This window comes from Bos indicus x Bos taurus, chromosome 2 (genome assembly GCF_003369695.1).
Source record: "Bos indicus x Bos taurus breed Angus x Brahman F1 hybrid chromosome 2, Bos_hybrid_MaternalHap_v2.0, whole genome shotgun sequence".
Taxonomy (NCBI): Eukaryota; Metazoa; Chordata; class Mammalia; order Artiodactyla; family Bovidae; genus Bos; species Bos indicus x Bos taurus.
Window position 1 is genome coordinate 85,071,414 of NC_040077.1, and position 21,460 is coordinate 85,092,873.

General features: G+C 41.4%; 1 protein-coding gene across 2 annotated transcripts in view; it reads right to left on the reverse strand.

Annotated features, from left to right (window-relative positions):
- Positions 1-18,599, reverse strand: part of HECW2 (HECT, C2 and WW domain containing E3 ubiquitin protein ligase 2) — a 448,549-nt gene extending 429,950 nt beyond the window's left edge. The window contains exon 1 of one of the 2 annotated variants that reach the window (XM_027563360.1): positions 18,536-18,599. The gene's annotated coding sequence lies outside the window, so the exon portion shown is untranslated. Of the gene's footprint in view, positions 1-17,593; positions 17,668-18,535 lie in introns of those variants that run through there. The other variant, XM_027563352.1, reaches the window with a different exon arrangement.
- Positions 18,600-21,460: the final 2,861 nt, after the last annotated feature.

Consider the following 21,460-nt stretch of genomic DNA (forward strand, 5'->3'; position numbering starts at 1 on the left):
CTTGACTTCGCATTCCAAGATGTCTGGCTCCAGGTGAGTGATCACACCATTGTGGTTATCTGGGTCATGAAGATCTTTTTTGTATAGTTCTTCAGTGTTTTCTTGCTACCTCTTCTTAATATCTTTTGCTTCTGTTAGCTCCATATCATTTCTGTCTTTTATTGTGCCTATATTTGCGTGAAATGTTCCCTTGGAATCTCTAATTTTATTGAAGAGATCTCTAGTCTTTCCCATTCTTTTGTTTTCCTCTATTTCTTTGCATTGATCACTGAGGAAGGCTTTATCTCTCCTTGCTATTCTTTGGAACTCTGCATTCAAATAGGTATATTTTTCCTTTTCTCCTTTGCCTTTTGCCTCTCTTCTTTCCACAGCTATTTGTAAGGCCTCCTCAGACAGCCATTTTGCTTCTTTGCATTTCTTTTTCTTGGGGATGGTCTTGCTCCCTATCTCCTGTACAATGTCACGAACCTCCGTCCATAGTTCGTCAGGCACTCTGTCTATCAGATCTAATCCCGTGAATCTATTTGTCACTTCCACTGTATAATTGTAAGGGATTTGATTTAAGTCATACCTGGATGGTCTAGTGGTTTTCCGTACTTTCTTCAATTTAAGTCTGAACTTTGCAATAAGGAGTTCATGATCTGAGCCATGGTCAGCTCCCAGTCTTATTTATGCTGACCATATAGAACTTCTGTACCTTTGGCTGCAAAGAAAATAATCAATTTGATGTCAGTATTGACAATCTGGTGATGTCCATGTGTAGAGTCTTCTCTTGTGTCATTGGAAGAGGGCATTGCTATGATCCATGCCATTCTCTTGGAAAAATTCTGTTAGCCTTTGCCCTGCTTCATACTCCAAGGCCAAACCTGCCTGTTACTCCAGGTAACTCTTGACTTCCTACTTTTGCTTTCCAGTCCCCTATGAGGAAAGGGACATCTTTTGGGGCATTAGTCCTAGTAGGTCTTATAGGTCTTCTCAGAACTGCTCAACTTCAGCTTCTTCAGCATTACTGGTTGGGGCATAGACTTGGATTACTGTGATACTGAAAGGTTTGCCTTGGAAATGAACAGAGATCATTCTGTCATTTTTGAGACTGTATCCAAGTGCTGCATTTCTGACTCTTTTGTTGATTATGAGGGCTACTCCATTTCTTCTAAGGGATTCTTGCCCACAGTAGTAGATGTAATAGTCATCTGAGTTAAATTCGCCCATTCCAGGCCATTTTAGTTCACTGATTCCTAAAATGTTGATATTCACTCTTGCCATCTCCTGTTTGACCACTTCCAATTTGCCTTGATACATGGACCTAACATTACAGGTTCCTATGCCATATTGTTCTTTACCACACTGGACTTTATTTCCATCACCAGTCACATCCACAACTGGATGTTGCTTTGGCTCCGTCTTGTCATTCTTTCTGGATATATTTCTCCAGTAGCATATTGGGCACCTACTGACCTGGGGAGTTCATCTTTCAGTGTCATATCTTTTGCCTTTTCATACTGTTCATGGGGTTCTCAAGGCAAGAATACTGAAGTGGTTTGCCATTCCCTTCTACAGTGGACCATGTTTTGTCAGAACTCTCCACCATGACCCGTCCTTCTTGGGTGACGCCACACAGCATGGCTCCTAGTTTCATTGAGTTAGATAAGGCTGTGGTCCATGTGATCATGTTGGTTAGTTTTCTGTGACTATGATTTTCATTCTGTCTGCCCTCTAAGGGATAAGGATAAGAGGCTAATAGAAGCTTCCTAATGGGAGAGACTGACTCTGGGGGAAACTGGGTCTTGTTCTAATGGGTGGGGCCATGCTCAGCAAATCTTTAACCCAATTTTCTTTTGATGGGCGGGGCTGTGTTCCCTCCCTGTTGTTGACCTGAGACCAAACTATGGTGGGGGTAATGAAGATAATGGGACCTCCTTCAAAATGTCCCAGGCATGCAGTGCTGTTCTCAGTGCCCCGACTCTGCAGCAGGCAACCACCGACCCACATCTCTGCCAGAGACTCCTGGACACTCACAGATATTTATATTGGCTTCAGGTATTAAAGGAAAATCTTTCTAATCATTAATCAACCACTAAGGGAATCAAGCAAAAGTTTCAGTAGCCACATGTGACAAAGAATGTATACTACAGAATTTATTCAGGAATGTCAGTAAGCAAACCAATAACAGCAACAAAGAGCAAAAACACCAAATCTTGGAGAGGGAGGAAAATTTTATTTTCAGTGTTGTCATGTGATATTATTCGAAATTCCCATTTTTCAACAAAAACTGAAAACATACACAAGTAAACAGAAAAGCATGGTCAATACACAGGAAATAAAGCAGTTAAAAAAAATTATGTCCCTAAGAAGCCCAGATTTGGGACATCCTAAACAATGATTTTAAATTACTAAAACTATGTTCAAATAATTAAAGGGAACCATATATAAAGAATTAAAGGATAATTTTAAAACAATGTTTCATCAAACAAAGAATATCAATATAGAGATAAAAATTATTTTTAAAAAGAACTAGATTAAAATTCTGGTGTTTAAAAGTACAATACTGGAACTGGAAAATTCACTAGAGGGGTTCAACAGCAGATTTTAATTGGGAGAAGAACGAATCAGTGACCTTCAAGATATGTTTATTAAGATTATCCAGATTTAGGAACAGAAAAAGAGTGAAAAAAAACTAACAGAACTTCAGAGGCCTGTGAAACTTCAGATACTGTATCAATCCATGCATTCTGGGAATTCCAGAAGGGAAGGAAAGAAACAGAAAGAATATCTGAAGAAACAATGGCCAAAGACTTCCCAGATTTGATGCAAACATTAATTTATACATCCAAGAAGCTCAATAAACTCAAGTAGGATAACTAAAAAGAATCCACATCAAGACACATCATAGTCAAATGTTAAAAGACAGAGAAATCTGAGGACAGGCAGAAAAAAAGTCTCATCACAAGCAAAGAGTTCTCAATTAGATTAACAGTTGACTTCTCATCAAACACTATGAAGGCCAGAGGGCATTAGAATAACATATAGGGCATTAGAATAACACATTCAAAGCAGTGAATTTTTCTAAAGTTAGCCAAGACTTCTATAGCCCACATAATTATCCTTCAAAAATTAAGACAAGCAAAACCAGAAAGAATCTGTCACTATCAAATATGTCCTATAAGAAATACTAAAGGGAGCTCTTAGGCTGAAATGAAAAATCACTCAATATTAAATCAAATCCACCTGAAGACACAAAGAGAACTGGTAAAGCTAACTACATAGTTAAATGCAAAATACAAAATGAATGCATTTTTTATAATCCTTTTCTATTTAAAAACAACTGCATAAAACAATAATTATAGAAGTGGTAATGATGGGCTTACAACGTATAAAGCAAGGAATTAACCCATACTGAAGTAAAGCTTTCGTATACTTTGGAAATTAAGTTGATCAACTTGTTTTAAATTAATCAAATTGTTTAAATTAAGACTTTCACTGTAAACCCCAGGCAACAACTAAGAAAATAATTCAAAAATAATCAACAATATCATCAGGAATGACAGAATAAAAGCCTATGAAAATTCTCCAGAAAGCAACAAGAAGATTTAAATGGTACACTAGAAAACACACATATTTAATATACACAGGTAACAGAGGACTTGAGGAACAAAAAAGACCTAAGACACAGAGAAAACCAATAGCAAACAAAGTGAATATATCCATCTGATAAACAGCAGTTACGTTAAATGTAAATAAACACTCAAGTCAAACATTCTAGTTAAACACTTACAAAAGGCAGAAATTAGCACAAAAAAATTTTAAATGATTCAACTATATGCTGTTTTAAAATTTAGATTCAAAAACACAAGTAGGTAAAAGTAAAAGGATGAAAAAAAGATATATCATGGAAACATAACTTAAACAAGAATTACTGTGACAATGTTGATAACAGCAAAACAGACTCTAAGACAAAAATGGTAACCAGAGAGAAATAATATTTTATAATGATAAGTAAGTCAATTCAAAAGGAGGACATATAGAAAGATTATAAACATATATGTTATAAGGGGCTACAAAATACATAGGCAGAAACTGAGAGAGCTGAAGGGAGAAATAAACAATTTAACAACAATAGTTGAAGATGGCAATACTCCATTTTCCATACTGGATAGAACAATTAGGAGATCAACAAGGACAGACATGTACCAAAATAAAAAGAAAGAAAAAGAAAAGATAATTGAGCTTTATCAAAATTACATAGTTTTGTGCTTCAAATGACACTATCAAAAGAGTAAAAAGGCAATCCACAGAATAGAAAAAATTTTTCAAGTCATACATCTCATTAGGCTCTAGAATCCAAAATGTAAAAAAAAAAAAAAAATTTACAACACAAAAATTTACAAATAAATAACCTTATTTTATTATAAAATTACAAAGGATGTGAATAGATCCTTCTCCAAGGAATATACTCAAATGGCCAAAAATCACACAAAAAGATGTTCAACATCATGAGTCATAGAGAAAAGCAAATCAAAACCACAATGAAATACCATTTCATACCCACCAGAGTGGCTAAATTAAAAAAACAATCATAAGTGTTGGTGATGATATAGAGAAACTGGAACCCTCAGACATTGCTGCTTAAAACGTAAAATGGTACATTCACTTTGGAAAACTGTTTGGCAGATCCTAAAATGATAAACATATAGAGTTACCATATGACCCAGTAATTCCACTCCAAGGTATATACTCAAGAGAATTGAAAACATATATCCACACAATATACATCAAGGCTGTATATTGTCACCCTTGCTTATTTAACTGATACGCAGAGTATATCATGAGAAATGCTGGGCTGGATGAAGCACAGGCTGGAATCAAGATTGCCGGGAGAAATGTCAATAACCTCAATATGCAGATGACACCACCCTAAAGGTAGAAAGCAAAGAGGAACTAAAGAGCTTCTTGATGAGGGTGAAAGAGGAGAGTCAAAAAGCTGGCTTAAAATTCAACATTCAAAAAACTAAGATCATGGCATCTGGTCCCACCAATGCATGGCCAATAGATGCAGAAAATATGGAAACATTTATTTTCTTGGGCTCCAAAATCACTGCAGATGGTGACTGCAGCCATAAAATTAAAAGACACTTACTCCTTGAAAGAAAAGCTATGACAAATCTAGACAGCACATTAAAAAGCAGAGACATTACTTTGCCAACAAAGTCCATCTAGTCAAAGCTGTGGTTTTTCCAGTGGTCATGTATTTATGTGAGAGCTGGACCAGAAACAAGGCTGAGCATCAAAGAACTTGCTTTTGAACTGTGGTGTTGGAGAAAACTTTTAAGAGTCCCTTGGACTACAAGGAGATCAAACCAGTCAATCTGAAAGGAAAGCAATTCTGAATATTCATTGGAAGGACTATGCTAAAACTGAAGCTCCAATATTTTGGCCACCTGATACAAAGAGCCAACTTATTGGAAAAGACACTGATGCTGGGAAAGCCTGAAGGTTAGAGGAGAAGGGGACAGCAGAAGATGAGATGGTTGGAATGGCATCATAAACTCAATGGATATGGATTTGAGCAAACTCCAGGAAATAGCGAAGGACAGCAAAGCCTGGCATACTGCAGTCCGTGGAGTCACAAAGAGTCAGACATAACTGAACGACTGAACAACAACAACAACAATCCTCACAAAAACTTTTACACAAACGTTCATAGCAGAATTATTCATAATAGCCAAAACATCTCAAATACCCATCAACTGATAAATGGATAAACAAAATGTGGTATATCCATACAACACAATTTTTTTGGCTATATATAAGAAAAGCATGCTAACACATGCTACAATATGGATAAACTTTGAAAACATTGTGCTATGTTAAAGATGCTAGTCTCAAAAGGCTACGTATTATATAATTCTACTTTTATGAAATGTCTACAAGAGGCAAATCTAAACAGATGGAAACTGGAGAGATGGTTGCCAGGGCCTGGAGAGAGGTGAGATGAGGAGAGACTGCTAAGGATACTTGTCTTCTTCTGAGGGTAACAGGTTCTGATATTACAGGGCGGTATTGATTGCACAACTTTGTAAATATACTAAAACCCACTACATGGTACAATTTAAAATGACAGATTTCATGGTATGTGAATTGTATCTCAAACAAAGCCATTATTTTTTTTAATCAGTGAGGAAAATGAATACCTCCAGAATGACTCTCCAAGGCAGAAAATAAACCATATTTTGTCTCATAATCATTACAGATCATTGACCTAGACTGTACTAAATGTAAGGATGATAATAATGTATAGATAAATAACAAACCCTACTAATCCTTAAGAAATTTAATTTTTAACAAGAAACATAATTAATACATCTTTGAAAGAATATTGATTCTTACACCAATTTTTACTGTCAAAATATATAAAATGCTAATTTTAACATTATGAACTTTATTTGAAAATTCAATTCCAGCAAACTTTAAATATTAGCCACCACCCAAATTCAACAACCAAATATTAAAGATAAATTAACTCTAATTCTATCTCCAGTCACACTTCTCTCCAGCACAATAAGTTCCAAATTATGGTCCAGTCTCCCAGCTCTTTTGCACTGTGTGGTCCTAGGTTGGGGGTGTCAAGAAATTTCCATGACTTCATTTCTTCACCATTGTCCAAATCCCATGCTCACTTTTCCTTCAGATTTTATAGAACCTAAGTTATATGCCTTTAGGCATCAGTTCAGTTCAGTCGCTCACTCGTGTCCGACTCTTTGCAACCCCATGGACTGCAGCACGCCAGGCCTCCCTGTCCATCACCAACTCCCAGAGCTTGCTCAAATTCATGTCCATTGAGTTGGTGATGCCATCCTAACCGTCTCAGCCTCTGTCGTCCCCTTCTCCTCCCACCTTCAATCTTTCCCAGCATCAGGGTCTTTTCCAATGAGTCAGCTCTTCGCATCAGGTGGCCAAAGTATTGGAGTTTTAGCTTCAACATCAGTCCTTCCAATGAATATTCAGGACTGATTTCCTTTAGGATGGACTGGTTAGATCTCCTTGCAATCCAGGGGACTCTCAAGAGTCTTCTCCAACATCACGGTTCAAAAGCATCAATTTTTCGGTGCTCAGCTTTCTTTATAGTCCAACTCTCACAGCCACACATGACTACTAGAAAAATCATAGGCTTGACCTTTGTTAGCAAAGTAATATCTCTATTTTTTAGTATGCTGTCTAGGTTGGTCATAACTTGCATCACTTTCCTCCAAACACCATTAGTTACTGAGGTTCTTCAGACCTGTATTTTATTGATAAACCAAGTCATCAAAGCAAGTACAACTCCCTTCTTTATGTCTTTTTATTTCTTTTACTTAGTAAAGATCCAAAGTGGTCCTTACTAGAACCAAAATGCCTCTACCCATGTTTGGTGTCCTAAACTAAAAAGGTCAGATATTCACATCACCACATATGTTTTGTTGCTCTAGAAGAGGGGTTACAAAACAGATGCAGGCAGCATATGAATTTTGTTTGGCCTGAGCTGTTCTAAAAACATTTTAATTACCAACATATTACAGTCAAAGAGGTTTTGTATATACAAACTTAGATTTTTAGCTCTATTTGCTGAACACAAATTCCCACGTGGCAACAACTGGGTAAGCTGAGTAGTGACACCTCCTTCTCCTCTGATGAAGAATGCCTCTCCATTCCACCAGGTTTCCATGCACAGCAGTTTAAGCCATTTCATTTGTGACCACCTGGCTCTGAAGCAGTGGGAGGGGGAGAATAGAACTGAAGTCCAGAGAGTTAGAAGTTGCTTCTAATCATAAAGGGAAGACCTCTTTCCTTACCTTTGGTTTCAGGTTTCATGCCCATGTTTCTCTACCTTTGCCAAACTCTCTTGAGTTTCTCACTCCAAAATGCTTAAAGTTCCTGTAATCACCGTCACATCTAACATCTAAGAACCAGTCTCATACTTAAATTACCCTGGAGCATTCCTGCAGAGGCATTTTCTGGCCTGGCAAGAAGCAGTGTAATTCCAAGCCACACAACAGAAAACACTGAGGATCTCATCCACAGACCAATGAAATCGTCGTTTCCAGACTCACATCTCTCTGAAGATAAACGCTCCTCTTAAATTTCTGAAGTTTGTGTTAAAAATAAAATGCTTCTCAAACTTTACTGTGTACAGAACACATCTGAAGACCTTGTTAAAATGAAGATTCTGACTCAGTAGGCCTGGCTTCCGGGTGAGCTGATGTCACTGCACCAGTGTAGTCTGTAGCCTACACTCTGAATGGCAAGGAGTTAGAAGGCTTACAAAGGAAGAGGAGTTTTCTGAGATGGGAATTATCTCAATGAACCGACCTCCAAGACTTGACTTTCTGCCATTTTAGAACTACAAAAATGTTCATCTTTTAGTGTCTGTACCAATTTAATATCTGATTTATATAAATGACAGGTTTCCATAATGGTTCATGAAAAAAAACACATGGTCTCTTCAGCCATTAGCCATTGATTATCACATATGTATTCACTTCATGATCAATACTGGGCACTATACAGAGGTATCAGCCAAGTTCTCATATCTTCAAAGTACTTAAATCTAGTTGGCAAAAACACTAATAGAAAACAAAGTAAGTTGTTACAGCAGATGATTAAGATCTTTATTGCTATAAGATAGTGATTCCCAAGAGTGGGGCATATCAGCCTCTAGGGGGAAGATAGTAAACACACTGTCCCCAATCCCCTCCCAGAGTAGGATACTCACTCTACCCCCAGTCTTACTCCCAATCACAACAAAGGAAGCTGCATTTACTTCTAGAAATGCCATATTCTTCATAAGGGTAAGACGGCAGGAGGGGAGGAAGAAATGATGCAAAACACAATTTTTTAATGACACACAGAAAAGCAGGTAGAATTGGTGGGTGTTCCAGATGGGAAGTACTTCCTGTGGTAAAAGTACGGAGGTGGAGATGAGCCAGGGCATGTATGGAACGGAAAGAAGACCTGCCTAACTGAAGCAGACGAGAGTGCCCCACCCGCCACCACCCCATCCTAGGTGGAGCAAGTATGAAAACGGTCTGTAAGAACTTGATGACCACCTATTAACAACATTAAAGAGATACCTCTTCAGAAGAAGGTTGAACTCATTTGCCTTTCAGGTCCTTTCCAATTTTTCCTCAACTAGAGAACAAAACCCCAGTTTTCCTCTAACACGTAATTCTAACCTGCACCATGGCCCTTGCCTGATGTTGAACAAGAGAAATGAGTGAAGAGAATGTGGATGTGTAGAAGTGGATGGTGTATACATTTAAGAAAAAGAGATCCTAAGTCATGGCATCGGATTAAATTCCACGGCTGTTCTACATCCCTGGTTCTTTGAGACGTCTCTCGTAGGTCTTATTTTCAACTCAGCCGTTGATCAGTCAATCATCTGTACAACTCTTCTCTGAACCCTGTCCAAATTATCCTCATCCCTCTCACATAGACAAGTGATGAATTACACTCCAGGTCTTGCCTGCCCACCCCATGGAAAAGAAGTCTCACTTACACTTCCTTCTCTAGCCAGCTCCTCCTCTACAAAGCACTTAAGACACTTCCAACTATGTTTTTTTTTTTTTTTTCCATTTTCTACTTACAAAATATTTCAAAAATACATTCAGAAGACCGTAAAGTTCAGAAGTTAACATAAAAGTAGCCCAAATACCACCACCCTAAGGTAAAAATATTTACCTTTACAATGTCTGCCACATTTGCTTTGCAATTACATAGTCCCTTGTTTATTCATATCTCTGTTGCTCTTGCCTATTTCCTAACTCGATTCTCTGTCTTATCTGGTCAGGGCCATGTCTGAATATTGACCTCTTTTAACCTATCCCTCAGAAGACAGCCTGGTACATATAAGGCTCTCAATGTTTATTCAATGAATAATGCATGAATGACTTCTGTCCTAGAATGAAATAATGGCCATCACTATAGAAGAGTTATCAGACAAAAGACAATGACTCCATCTTTATTAAAATCCAAATAAATAAAGAAAAGAATCGCTTTTTTTTTTTTTTTGGCCTTGCCACAAGGCTTACAGGATCTCAGTTCCCCAACCAGGGACTGAATTCCAGCCAAGGCAGTGAAAGCCTGGAACCCTAACCACTAGGCCATCAGGGAACTCCCTGGGAAACAGATGTTTACTTAAGGAAGAGGGTTCAAATTTAAGTGTGTGCTATAACTGGATATTCCATATTAGAGTGGGTTAGCTGAACAAGGAATAGAACTGCCCTAGAGCCCTGATCCCTCTTGCCCTAGACAGCACACATATCTGCCCAAGACATGTAAAGAACATAAGCCCTCAGAGCATCTCCTAGTTTCAAGATGCCAACTCAACAGCTTAAAGGGGGAAAGAACAAAAGAGACAGAGGTAGAGGAGAAGAGAGGGAAGACGACAGGAGGGTTGGGAAGAGGCAGGGAGGGAGGAGGGGAGAAATGAGGGGAGTACTATGCAAAGAATCCTAGAACACTGGAGAACATTAATTTTTTTTCTAGGTTACATCAGGGGCAATACAAATCCTGTTCTAAAAACAAAGTCAAGTACCAAGTCCATCTGTCTGAAATGAAGGCAAGCCTAAGGCAAAAGTATAAGAAAGGTCAAGTCCAATTGTCAGACTTCTCCACCTCCTTTACCTGCCCTCCCGGCCATCCAGCATCTTAACAAAATCCTTAAAGCCTGGGTTCCTCCCACTGTGGTTCTCTACATGCTCTCAAACGTTATATACATATACACTTGTATTCTCACCCCATCAACTTTATTGGATCTAAGTTCTATTTCTTTGTGCTCTTATTCTTCCAATAGGTCACCGAAAGATAATATGCTTCTGATTTAAAGGACTGCCCATTACTGAAAATACTACTTTCTTAACTCTTTATAGCCAATGTGGACCTCTAACTCTTTCTAATTAAAAAAATGTCTTAGTCCCTATGATTGTAGCAGACTGTTTTGTTAGCAATTCTCCCTTTTCTCCCTGTCCCTGACATGGTTCCATGTGGGCAGAGTATAGTACTGAGGCTTGACACTTGATATAAGAGAAATCATTTCTAAGTGTGATGTCGTAAAGAAACATCTTTCTTGCTCTGCAGATATCTTACAGCACAGGTAAAATACCTTATGAGCACCTTTCCCCTAAACAGCCAGAGTACATTAGTACAGAGAAGCAGCTTTACACTCCTTGTCCATCACTTTGCACAGCACACACAGATACACATGGGCCGTAATTTATCCAGTTTTCACTTTCTTTCAGTAGTTCCTCAAGATCAGAAGGTGCTACATCTTCACTGTGAATGGAAGAACATGTAGGTTGGCTTCTAGGCACAACTTCTTTTCTTCATGAAGTCACAACCTTCTTATCTATACATGAACCTAATGCTCTGTCAGTTCTGCTTCCTGAGGACTTTTCCTGTCTCATATATAATGGTTAACCAAAAGAAAAATCTCTTCTTCTATACCACGAGTTTTCAGTGATAAATGAACAAAGCATCACCAAGTGCTCCTCCCTGAACAAATGCCAAAAGCTGATTCATTCTCTGCATGACATCGGTGGTTTCATCCAACCATAAAGTGAAATATCTGCTAGTGTGTACATGATAGTAATCACTCTTCCACACTCTACTCCACTGATAATAGGCAACAGCCAACTGTGTCATTTGACAAAGGAATTCTGACAATAACTTCTGGTTTCTTTCTGCAGATAATGTTTGTCTTTAACTTTACAACTGATTTTCCAAGTGTCTCTTCAATAAAATGACTTATACTTACTTTTGTTACAAGGATCACTTAATGATGCTACTAAAGTTTTCATCTCTTTCCTACTGTTAGAAGTTTAACACATTAATTTTGTAATGGAAAATATCATTGAGTTCTTGTCCTGGGAAACTTGAATGGTATAACAGAGAAGCCACTGTGCTTTGTTTGAAAATGACACCAAAACATCCATGGCTTCACAGAAAAAGTTTCACAACAGGCGATGACTAAAGACTAGGAGCAAATGGATGGCAAACCCAATAAAAAGCACTTTTGAAATAGTCATCATCTTATTTCCTTTTGCTTTTTTTATAATGTTCCATTTCAGCTACTGTTTTGAAATCATTACTCTCACAAACTCCCTTGTTTTTACACATACAGATTCACATTTTATATTTCACATGGGATTTAGTTCTCTAAGTATGTTTGTGACATTTTGAACTGTAGCATTTTCATTACTGTTTTCATCACTATTTTCACACTGCAATGAACCACTTTTGAGCCTCTGATCTATTTTTGCACAATGGAGATAAAACTTAAGACCAGCAACAATAAACTATGCTATTTTAACAAGTAAACAATGAGCAAATGACATAAAAAGTATAATAACTAAGATGAAGTGCACCATGTATGAAATGCAAGTGATATTGACCACTGTAGTCTTCAGAGCACAAACACAATTAATAGCAGAATACCTTTTTGCTACATGCTCTGCTACCCCTACATCATCTTTCTGATTCACATTTCCATGTCCCCCCCATCACTCCACCCTCTTGTGTTGGTTTTCTCACTAATCTTTGAACTCATCCAAACATATTCTCACCTTCACTCCTTCACACTGACTGTTCTCTCTGCCTGAAACACTCCCCTCTGGTATCTGTGTGAGCAACTTCTTTCACTTCCTTTAAGTCTTTGCTGAAGGTTTCTTCATGAAGGCTACTCAACTAATTTATCTATTCTACTTTCTTCCAAAGTATTACCTCCTTCTACAATGCTATATAATTCACTTATTTATTTGGCTTATTGTGCATCTCCCACTCCCACCTCTTCACTCTCAATAAAATGAAAACTTTATAAGGGCAGGGATCTTTGTTTTATCCATTCAGCATCTAGATTCATGGAAGGTAAGGTGCTCAATAAATAGTATTAATAGTTGAATGAATAAATGAATGAGGGAGTAAGTAAAATTTTTTCATTGCTTTTCCTCTCTAGCCACCAATCTGTCTGTGGCTCTTACCTGAGAATTAAACAGAAAATGGAGAACCATCAAATGATTTAAGCAAGAGAACTGCACAAGATCAGAAGATGACTTAAAGTCTGGAGAGGCTGGACTTCTTTTTTTTAGTTTAAAAGTCAATCTATGAAAGAAACGATGAAAGTCACAATTTTCCAAATGACTAGGTATTCTTAAGCAGTTAATTTCAATCCCATAATACACATATCTATAAATATATGAGCAATGTCTGTGTATATACACATATACATATACAAATGCACACATTAAACATATGTTGAACAAATCTAGAAGTTAAGGACATTCTTCTATCATATGGGTATTCTTCATAGAAAAGCTAATGACTTAGGTAATAGTTAAGACAATCATCCAACATAACTTTCCTGACACAACAGTATAAACTGTTTGATATGGTGCCGCTTCCAGTTAGGACCTCTTTTTACTCTCAAGGGGCTTCCTTGGTAGCTCAGACGGTAAAGAGTCTGCCTGCAGTGCGGGAGACCCAGGTTCAATCCCTGGGTTGGGAAGATCCCCTGGAGAAGGAAATGGCAACCCACTCTAGTATTCTTGCCTGGAAAATCCCATGGACGGAGGAATCTGGCAGGTTACAGTCCATGGGGTTGCAAAGAGTCAGCAAAACTGGGCGACTTCACTTTTCACTTTACTCTCAAGAGTGTCCTTGTCTGAACAAAAATAACTATTCAGTCATCCCACTTATAAAGAAGATACATACATTTCTTCTTATTCAAGCATGCTGACCAAGCTTTTGAGGATTTCAATGGAGTGGGTGTGGAAAAAGTGACAGCCATAATTATTTGTAACACCTACTGGCCAGCACTGCACACGAACTCTTTCAAACAGGCAATTCTTTAGCAAAGAAGCACAGCCATTATTGTAAAATTACACGCCACAAGCTCCATATATCTAGTGTTCAAACTCAAAGCCCCGTCAGGTCACCTGCACAATCTCCAGTCCTGTGAGAATGTTCATGTGGTGAGAGGGCACACCACATTCTTCTCTGCAAGCCCTTTGTCTGAAAAGCTGAGACCCAAACCCAAGACTCTTGTCAGAAGAGAGGGCAGAAAACAAAGGCTCTTCTATTATCCTCGTGGCCCAGAGGGCTTGGAAACTAGGAGAATGTGGAGTCAAGCCTTCACAACAACACATGTGTTTGGTCTCTCAGTGAATTCCAAGAACATGACCAAACACCAGATCTTGAAATTTGCATACGTGCTAAGTCATTTCAGTCATGCCAACTCTTTGTGATCCTATAGACTGTAGCCCACCAAGCTCCTCTATCCATGGGATTCTCTAGGCAAGTAGAATAGGTTGCTATGCCCCCCTCCAGGGGATCTTCCCAACTCGGGGATAGAAGCCAAGTCTCTTAAGTCTCTTGCATTGGCAGGCGGGTTCTTCACCACTACAGCCACCTGGGACGCCCTTGAAACTTGCATTCCAATCTGCAAAAGCCATGCAGCCATTAGGTCTGCTAACAGGTTTTGTTGAAGCTGCTGTCCTGAATCATAGGAGTTGTCGCAAATCGTGTCAGCCCTAGGTAAACAGGTGTTAATTCTCATTGTGCTCGAAGACAATATCATGGGCTTAGAGCCAAAGTACAGACTTAATACCTCAACCATAAAACTTTTATTTCTTGTATGTGTAAATAGATGACAAGCAACCAAATACCTCATTCTTTCATCTTCTTTATTATTTCTTTTTTTTCTTTAAGCATTTTTTTGGTTTAATTTTTTTTACTTTTTTTATCTTTGCGTTTAACAAATTAAAGACTGAAATAAAGCCAGACTCAAAATCTGAAGTCAGAAGAGGGTGGTGAAGAAAATAGTGAAGATTCCTGAAAATCCAGGGTGACCATACAATTTATCATCCAAACCAGGGCACTTTTAAATGTGAAAGGGGATGCATTTGATGATTCAGATAGGGCAATAGGAATAAACCAACTGAGAAGGTGTGGTCACACTTCTAATCTCTCATTCATTTTCCCACAGAAAGGCCATCCTGTGTGTAAGGAAGCAATTCTGCCTCTGCTGTGTCAACCAAATATACTTCAAATGCAGTCCTCTCTCTTTCAGGCCAGGCCTGCCTTTCCACAATGGAGCTGGAAAGGTTTTCACTCCACCCTGCATTCCCTATTTGTGTAAAACTGGTTCCATTTTTATTCAGGAAAGGAGGCAGTAACATACAAGAATGTGGATGCAGGCCAGGTGCCCAGCAAACCCCAGGCCTGGTACCTTGGATTTCTCATAAAGGAACACTTCACAAGAGAGGAAGCAACCTACTGAGAAGGTACACAGATACCAACCGCACATTTAACAATCCGAATTTGAATGTTAGACCCTTTTTTGATGCCAAGGCACATGCTGAAACTGGACAGAGCCCAAAAGCCACCTCTCCAGCAACACACATTCATCCAGAAGAAATAGCTAGGGTATCTGTCCTCAGCTACAGGTAACAAGCTTAGTTCCTTTGCCTTTTGCTGAAATCAGTGGTGCAGAAGGATTTGGAAAAAAGTAAGGAAATATATTTTTTCCCCAAGATCACAGTTTCCAGGCTAAACAGAGCCAATGCTTACTTTTACCCCATACTTCCTGTTTCAAAGGGTCAAACATTACTCATGTTCTTCATAAAATTTAGTCCTGTAGCTAGTGACTGTGAATTTATTGGAATATTTTCCCTCACATGCATACAAAGGGCAGACCAATTTTGCAATCTAGCTGGAATCTATAGCCCATAAAGAATCTATAATGATGGTAGGAGCAGAGATGCTCCAGATGGCTTATCACAAATGTTCAGAATGACTTTAACTTCTTCACAGACTCCACAGTCACTCAGAAAGATTCACTGCCCAAGGTTGTTCAATGCTGTGATAGAGCACACTGCTAAAGCAAAAATCTTAGGCTTTTGCTAAGTGTAGGGGACTGAGCAAAAGACTGATGACCCAACAGTCTTAGGCTGTTAAGTCTTATAAAAGTAGAGTACTACCCACAGCTGAGAATCTGGGGACAAACACTGGCAGTCAGGAAACCACCTGTCATGGAGGTAGTAGAAGAAATTCCTTTTGAATTCATGCAGGTTGGACTAAAGTCCTTCCAGGTAGGGGACACTATAAGTCCAAGCGGCCATTTGTACTCAAGAACTACTGTTTTTCCCAGCAGTACAATAATCTTAAATTCAAAGACATTTTTGTTAATATAACTGTTTAAACTGCTTCACATAACAAAAATTGAGGCCAAAATGTGCCAAAGGAATAATCAAAACAAACAGCTCAGTAATGACTTTTTAAATGTTCAAAAAAAGAAACTCACTAGTCAAGCTGCTGGATGATACGGTTATAATGTCTTCTTTGGGAGATGAAAACTATGTCTTCCCCACTGTACCCCATCTCCCAACAGGGAAGTGGATAATTTTTTAAGAATACAATGACTCTTTATGCTGGGCTTCTCTTGTCTGCTGGGAATGCCATCTGTCTCCCACACTGTATAAACAATCCCTGCAGGAATCTTCTGAGGCCCAAACAGATTAGCAAACTCCAGATTTTCACACCATCAATAGCATCCCCATCCAGATTAGGGTTCTTGCTTTAATAACTCCAAGGATAAGCCTAACAACTGATCCTTTCTTGTTTATAGGTAATGTGAGTGTCATTTTGAAGATAACCTCTCAGAACATACAGCCATCTGTTGGGGGCGGGGGGAGGGGTGCGGTGGAGCTCTCTCTAGGCAACAGAAGAAATGAGCCCTTGAGGGAATAGGAGAAATAGTAAAATGAAAATCATACTTATGAGACAATACGAAAACATGAAATTTCACCGGGTTCACTCTACTAATTACGTTTAAATCTTTTTCTTCCAAATTACAAACTATAGAAAACTATTAAAAAAAAAAAAAAGACAAGTTTCACACTTTGACAAAGGTATACGTGCAATGAGAGTTCAGTTTGCTTGACTCCAAGACAGTGAAAGCAGAAATCGTACTGGGAAGGGTAAGGGCCCCCAGAGAAGTTTGCCTAAGGTCCACCTCTATCCTCTACCTACAACGGTTGACAATGCCTGCCTTCTCCAAGTTCAACAGCGCTTGATCCCCTGTAACTGTGAGCTCTGTATTGTCTCCAAAGACTTCCAACTCTAAAAGAAACAAATGTGCCTGTAAAGATGTTCCTAATAATGATAACCAAGGGAAAACACCTGAGCTCTGCTAATAGAGAAAAACACAAGGCATGGAAAAGCCAGACCTCTGCAGTTGCACGTCCTCCAAAACGTCTACGTCTAAATCTGCAGCCCCAGTTTCCTCCAGGCCCCAAGCCGCGGCAGAGGATGTTCACAACACATTCCAAACCAAAAGGAAATGAAGCCTCTGCTCCCTCAAGAGATGCTCAGATAGACCCAAAAGTCTCAGCTCCCCGGAGAATCAAACCTTGAAACACGTCCCGGTGCCTCTCACCCGCGTCTCGGGGCAGCGGAAGCCGAAATGTCAAATGAATGACCGCGCCGGGGCGCAAGGGAGGAAAACAAAGCCACCTCCCGTCGTCCGGCTTGCGGAGCAAAGGCCGGGCGAGGGCCGTGCACTCACCTGGAGCTCCGCGCCTGCCGCTGCCGGCTGCGGGTGGGGATGGGGCCGCCGGGCGGCTAGGCGCCCCGGCAGATGCCCGGACCCGCGGCCCCAGCGCCCTCCGGCCGGTCCGCGCGCGCCGCGGGAAAAGCAGGCGGCCGCGGGCGCCGCCGCGCGTCGCATGCAGCTCTCGGCTGCGGCGGCCGCTGCCACGGGACCGAAGGACCCTGCGCGGCCGTCTCCGACCCGGCAACCCGAGGCAGGGACGAGAGACGCAGCGCGGAGCCGAGCGCGCCCGGTGCGCCCCTCAGTGGCTCTTCCCGCCGCCCTCCGCAGCGGGCTGGGTCTCGGCTTGCCTTTGTGTTGGCATCCTCCTTCGCTCCCAACGACGCCCCGAGCTCCCCGGGCGGCTCCGCGCCACCGCCCACCCCCGGGTTACGCCGCGCCCCTCGCGCGGCCCGCCGATTCTGTCGAGTCAGCGGCGGCGGGGACGCGCGAAGCCATGTCTTCCGCCCGCGCTCGGGAGGGCACCCGGGGGTCCGGGCATCCCGGGGAGGTTCACCGCCGAGCTCCACGGCCCGGGCGCGGCGCGTCCCCGAGCGGCCCAGCAGCTCCCGGCTCCCCGCCGCTCGCTCTCCAGGCGTCGCCCGCGAGCCGCGCGCCGGCCCGCCCGCGTGGCCCCCTCTCACCGCTCCCGGCGGGCTCGCCCAGCCTCCCTCGTGCCGCCACCTTCCTCGGGCCCTGCGTGCCCGGTGCCCTTCCCTGCCCCGGCGCCCTGGCCCTCGGGGGCGAAGGGTGCGGGCCGCTCACCTCCGGCGGCGCCGGCGCCCCTCCCGCTGGACGCCTAGGCGACATGTGCCCGCACCTCCCTGCAGGGCGCTGGGCTGGGGGCTTCCTGCACGTCGTGGACCAGAGGGAGGGCAGCGGGAGGGGTGAGGGGAGAGGACGGGAGAGACTCCAGACCTTGTCCAGCTGGACGTTCCCGGGGAAGATGCGGGAGAGCGGGGCCGGTGCCGCCCGGAGAAAGACGAATCCCGAGGCTGCCGCGGAGCCTGAGCTGCTCTCCTTCTGCGACGCCGAAGGACATGAGGGTTCCGAGAGGCGCAGCAGAGGAAGAAGGAGACCCTCTGATATCAGGCAGGCTGGACTCTTCCGAAATGCCCCCGGAAGGCTGAATGCAGGAGTGTCATGCCTCGATTTCCCCAACCGCAAGGGCAAAACGGTAATACTCATGTCACCTACACGGGGTGTGGTCACGATTAAAAATGGATTGATGAAAGCGCTCCCAGCTACTTTGTCTAAAGAGGGCACTCAAATTAAAAATAACCGTATTGATACTTTAAGCTTTCTGTTTACTTTTTTTGCAGCGTCTTCATTGACTCAGTCCCACTTAGAGGAAAGGGTAAAAATGCGGAAATGTTAAGACTATTATCCCCTATGCATGATATCTATCCAGATAAGGGAAAGATTTGCACGCTTTTACAGTTAAACTACAATCATATGGAGGAAATCCCAAAACATTTTTTCCCAAAATAACAGATATCTTTATTGGGGGATTTTTGAGTATGTACTTTCAGTATTATCCATTTCTTCCCCTTTTCTGATAACAGCTATTCATTTCCCTCCGCCCCCCCCCCCCCCACCCCCGCCCAGGGCCCAGGAGTCTTTGTAGTGGTTCCAGAATACTGACACCTCCCACCCTCACTCCCCAGAACTGGCCAGTCATCATATTCCAGACCACAATGATTGGTTCTGCAATGGGCATATTGGTCCAAGAATTCAATCTGGAACTTTTGCTGAATCAGTTCAGAAAAAAGAAGTCCTTCCAACTAGGATAACTAATGTAGAAGGATATAAGCCACCAAATGTAGATATAAGTACCACCAATGCATATGGACCAAGTCAACTTTAAGGAAAGAAACCTGAGGGGGTGGGGATGATATCTTTCAAGAGTTAGGAGGCAAATATGTCCAAGTGAACTCTACCCCTGAAAGCAATAAATCCACCCCCCACCCCACCCCCCCATTTCCTCAAGGCAGTTTCAGTTGTGTTCTGTCAGGGGTCACAAAAAGCCCTGACTCATTGTTCTCTGGATCTACCCATCACACACACTCCTCCTTCTTTGGAGGAGTTCTGGGCTCCTCCAAAGAACTCCTCCGAAGAACTGATAGCCCACACGTACACCACAAAAGAAAAAAGTTCCTATTCTTGTACCTACTGGAAGAACAGGGATCCCAAAGGATCCCACATGATGTTCTCTTTGTATAAGTTGCTCTATGCCCAGCAATCACATACCTGCAACCTTTAACCTCCTGTATTAATTAACCACCATCTTACAATCTAACTTTAAACAAAAAAGCATAAAAAGAGCTAAAATGGATCATTCTTGCTGCCCTTAGGTTAAAAAAAAAAAGCCAAAACGTTTTTCTTTGACCTTAAAAGCAGTCCCATCTATCTTTAAAACTCTTTATATGTCAGGCATTAAACCTGAGGCTGAGGCTTCAAATAGAATTAATAGCAAAGTCATCCTAAAATCTCAGATTTGCAAAAGTGTGTAAAGGCTAGCTTCTTTCATACTGCACTCCCTATCCTTGTCACCAGCCCCAAACTGGGGTCTCCCCTTCAGAGGATTTCTGACTGGTTCTCATTTAGCCTCTTCTTGAGCTCATTTTTTCACAAGCTGGGCAATTCTGTGTTGAAATTGGCTTAACATTAGATAGTGATTCCTTATATTGAGTTGAAATACTTCTTTCACCTCAACAAAACTACAAGGACTAAAGACAGACTCGGAAACCACTTGAATTGTCTATTCCAAGATTTTTACATGACCCCTAGCTGCCACAGCTGCTTATCATAAGGCAAGGTGTCCTGACTCTTCACCATCCTCCATTACCTCCTTTCAGTGAATGTACTCAGGTTTGAGCACTCCCTCTGAAGCATAGCGTTCAAATCTAAACCCAAAGGCAGATCCCAGGAAACAAACTTGGAGCCTCTTCCAGCACAAGAGGGGTCCTAGAAGTATGTTCACTTGCTATTATGTTTCTGTCAGTTTCAAATATAAAATATTTTTATCTCAAAAGATTGCTGTCTTTTTATTCTAACTTCCCTTCAGTCATAATTTTCCTTGCATCCAACAGCACTGAAGTGATTACAAGCATTTTGGGGATCTGGCTAAGCAGAAAAGTGAAGGTGAAAGTCGTTCAGTCGTGTCCAACTCTTTATGAACCCCACAGACTGGTCCTTGGAATTCTCCAGGCCAGAATACTGGAGTGGGTAGCCTTTCTCTTCTCCAGGGGATCTTCCCAACCCAGGGATCAAACCCAGGTCTCCCACACTGCAGATGGATTCTTTACCAGCTGAGCCACAGGGAAGTCCAAGAGTACTAGAGTGGGTAGCCTATCCCTTCTCCAGGAGATCTTCCCCACACAGGAATCAAACCGGTGTTTCCTGCATTGCAGGTGGATTCTTTACTAACTGAGCTGTCAGGGAAGCCCCCTGGCTAAGGGGAAGTTGAGTTAATTAACTGGAATAAGTTTATGTGGTTCATAGGTATTACAACCCATTGTAACAGTAGCATCTATTCCAGCTGTTCAAAGGCCTACCATCACCTGGGTCACTTGATATTATGACACAAAGGTGGATGGACAGAAACCAATCAGCAAATAGATGCTTTGGGACCCAGCACAGAAGCACGCAGTTGATGGAGTAGATGATGTTTGAAATGTATGGATCCAGAACTAGAATTGAAAAATCTTCCCCATCTTATTCTGTATATGTTAAACAAATTTGATAGAGATTTTCCCAAATGTGTTCACTGTCTTAAAAATGAATGTGACTTTCCCAATGAGTTGTTGACTGGAAAGAAACTCTTCTAAACTACCAATAATA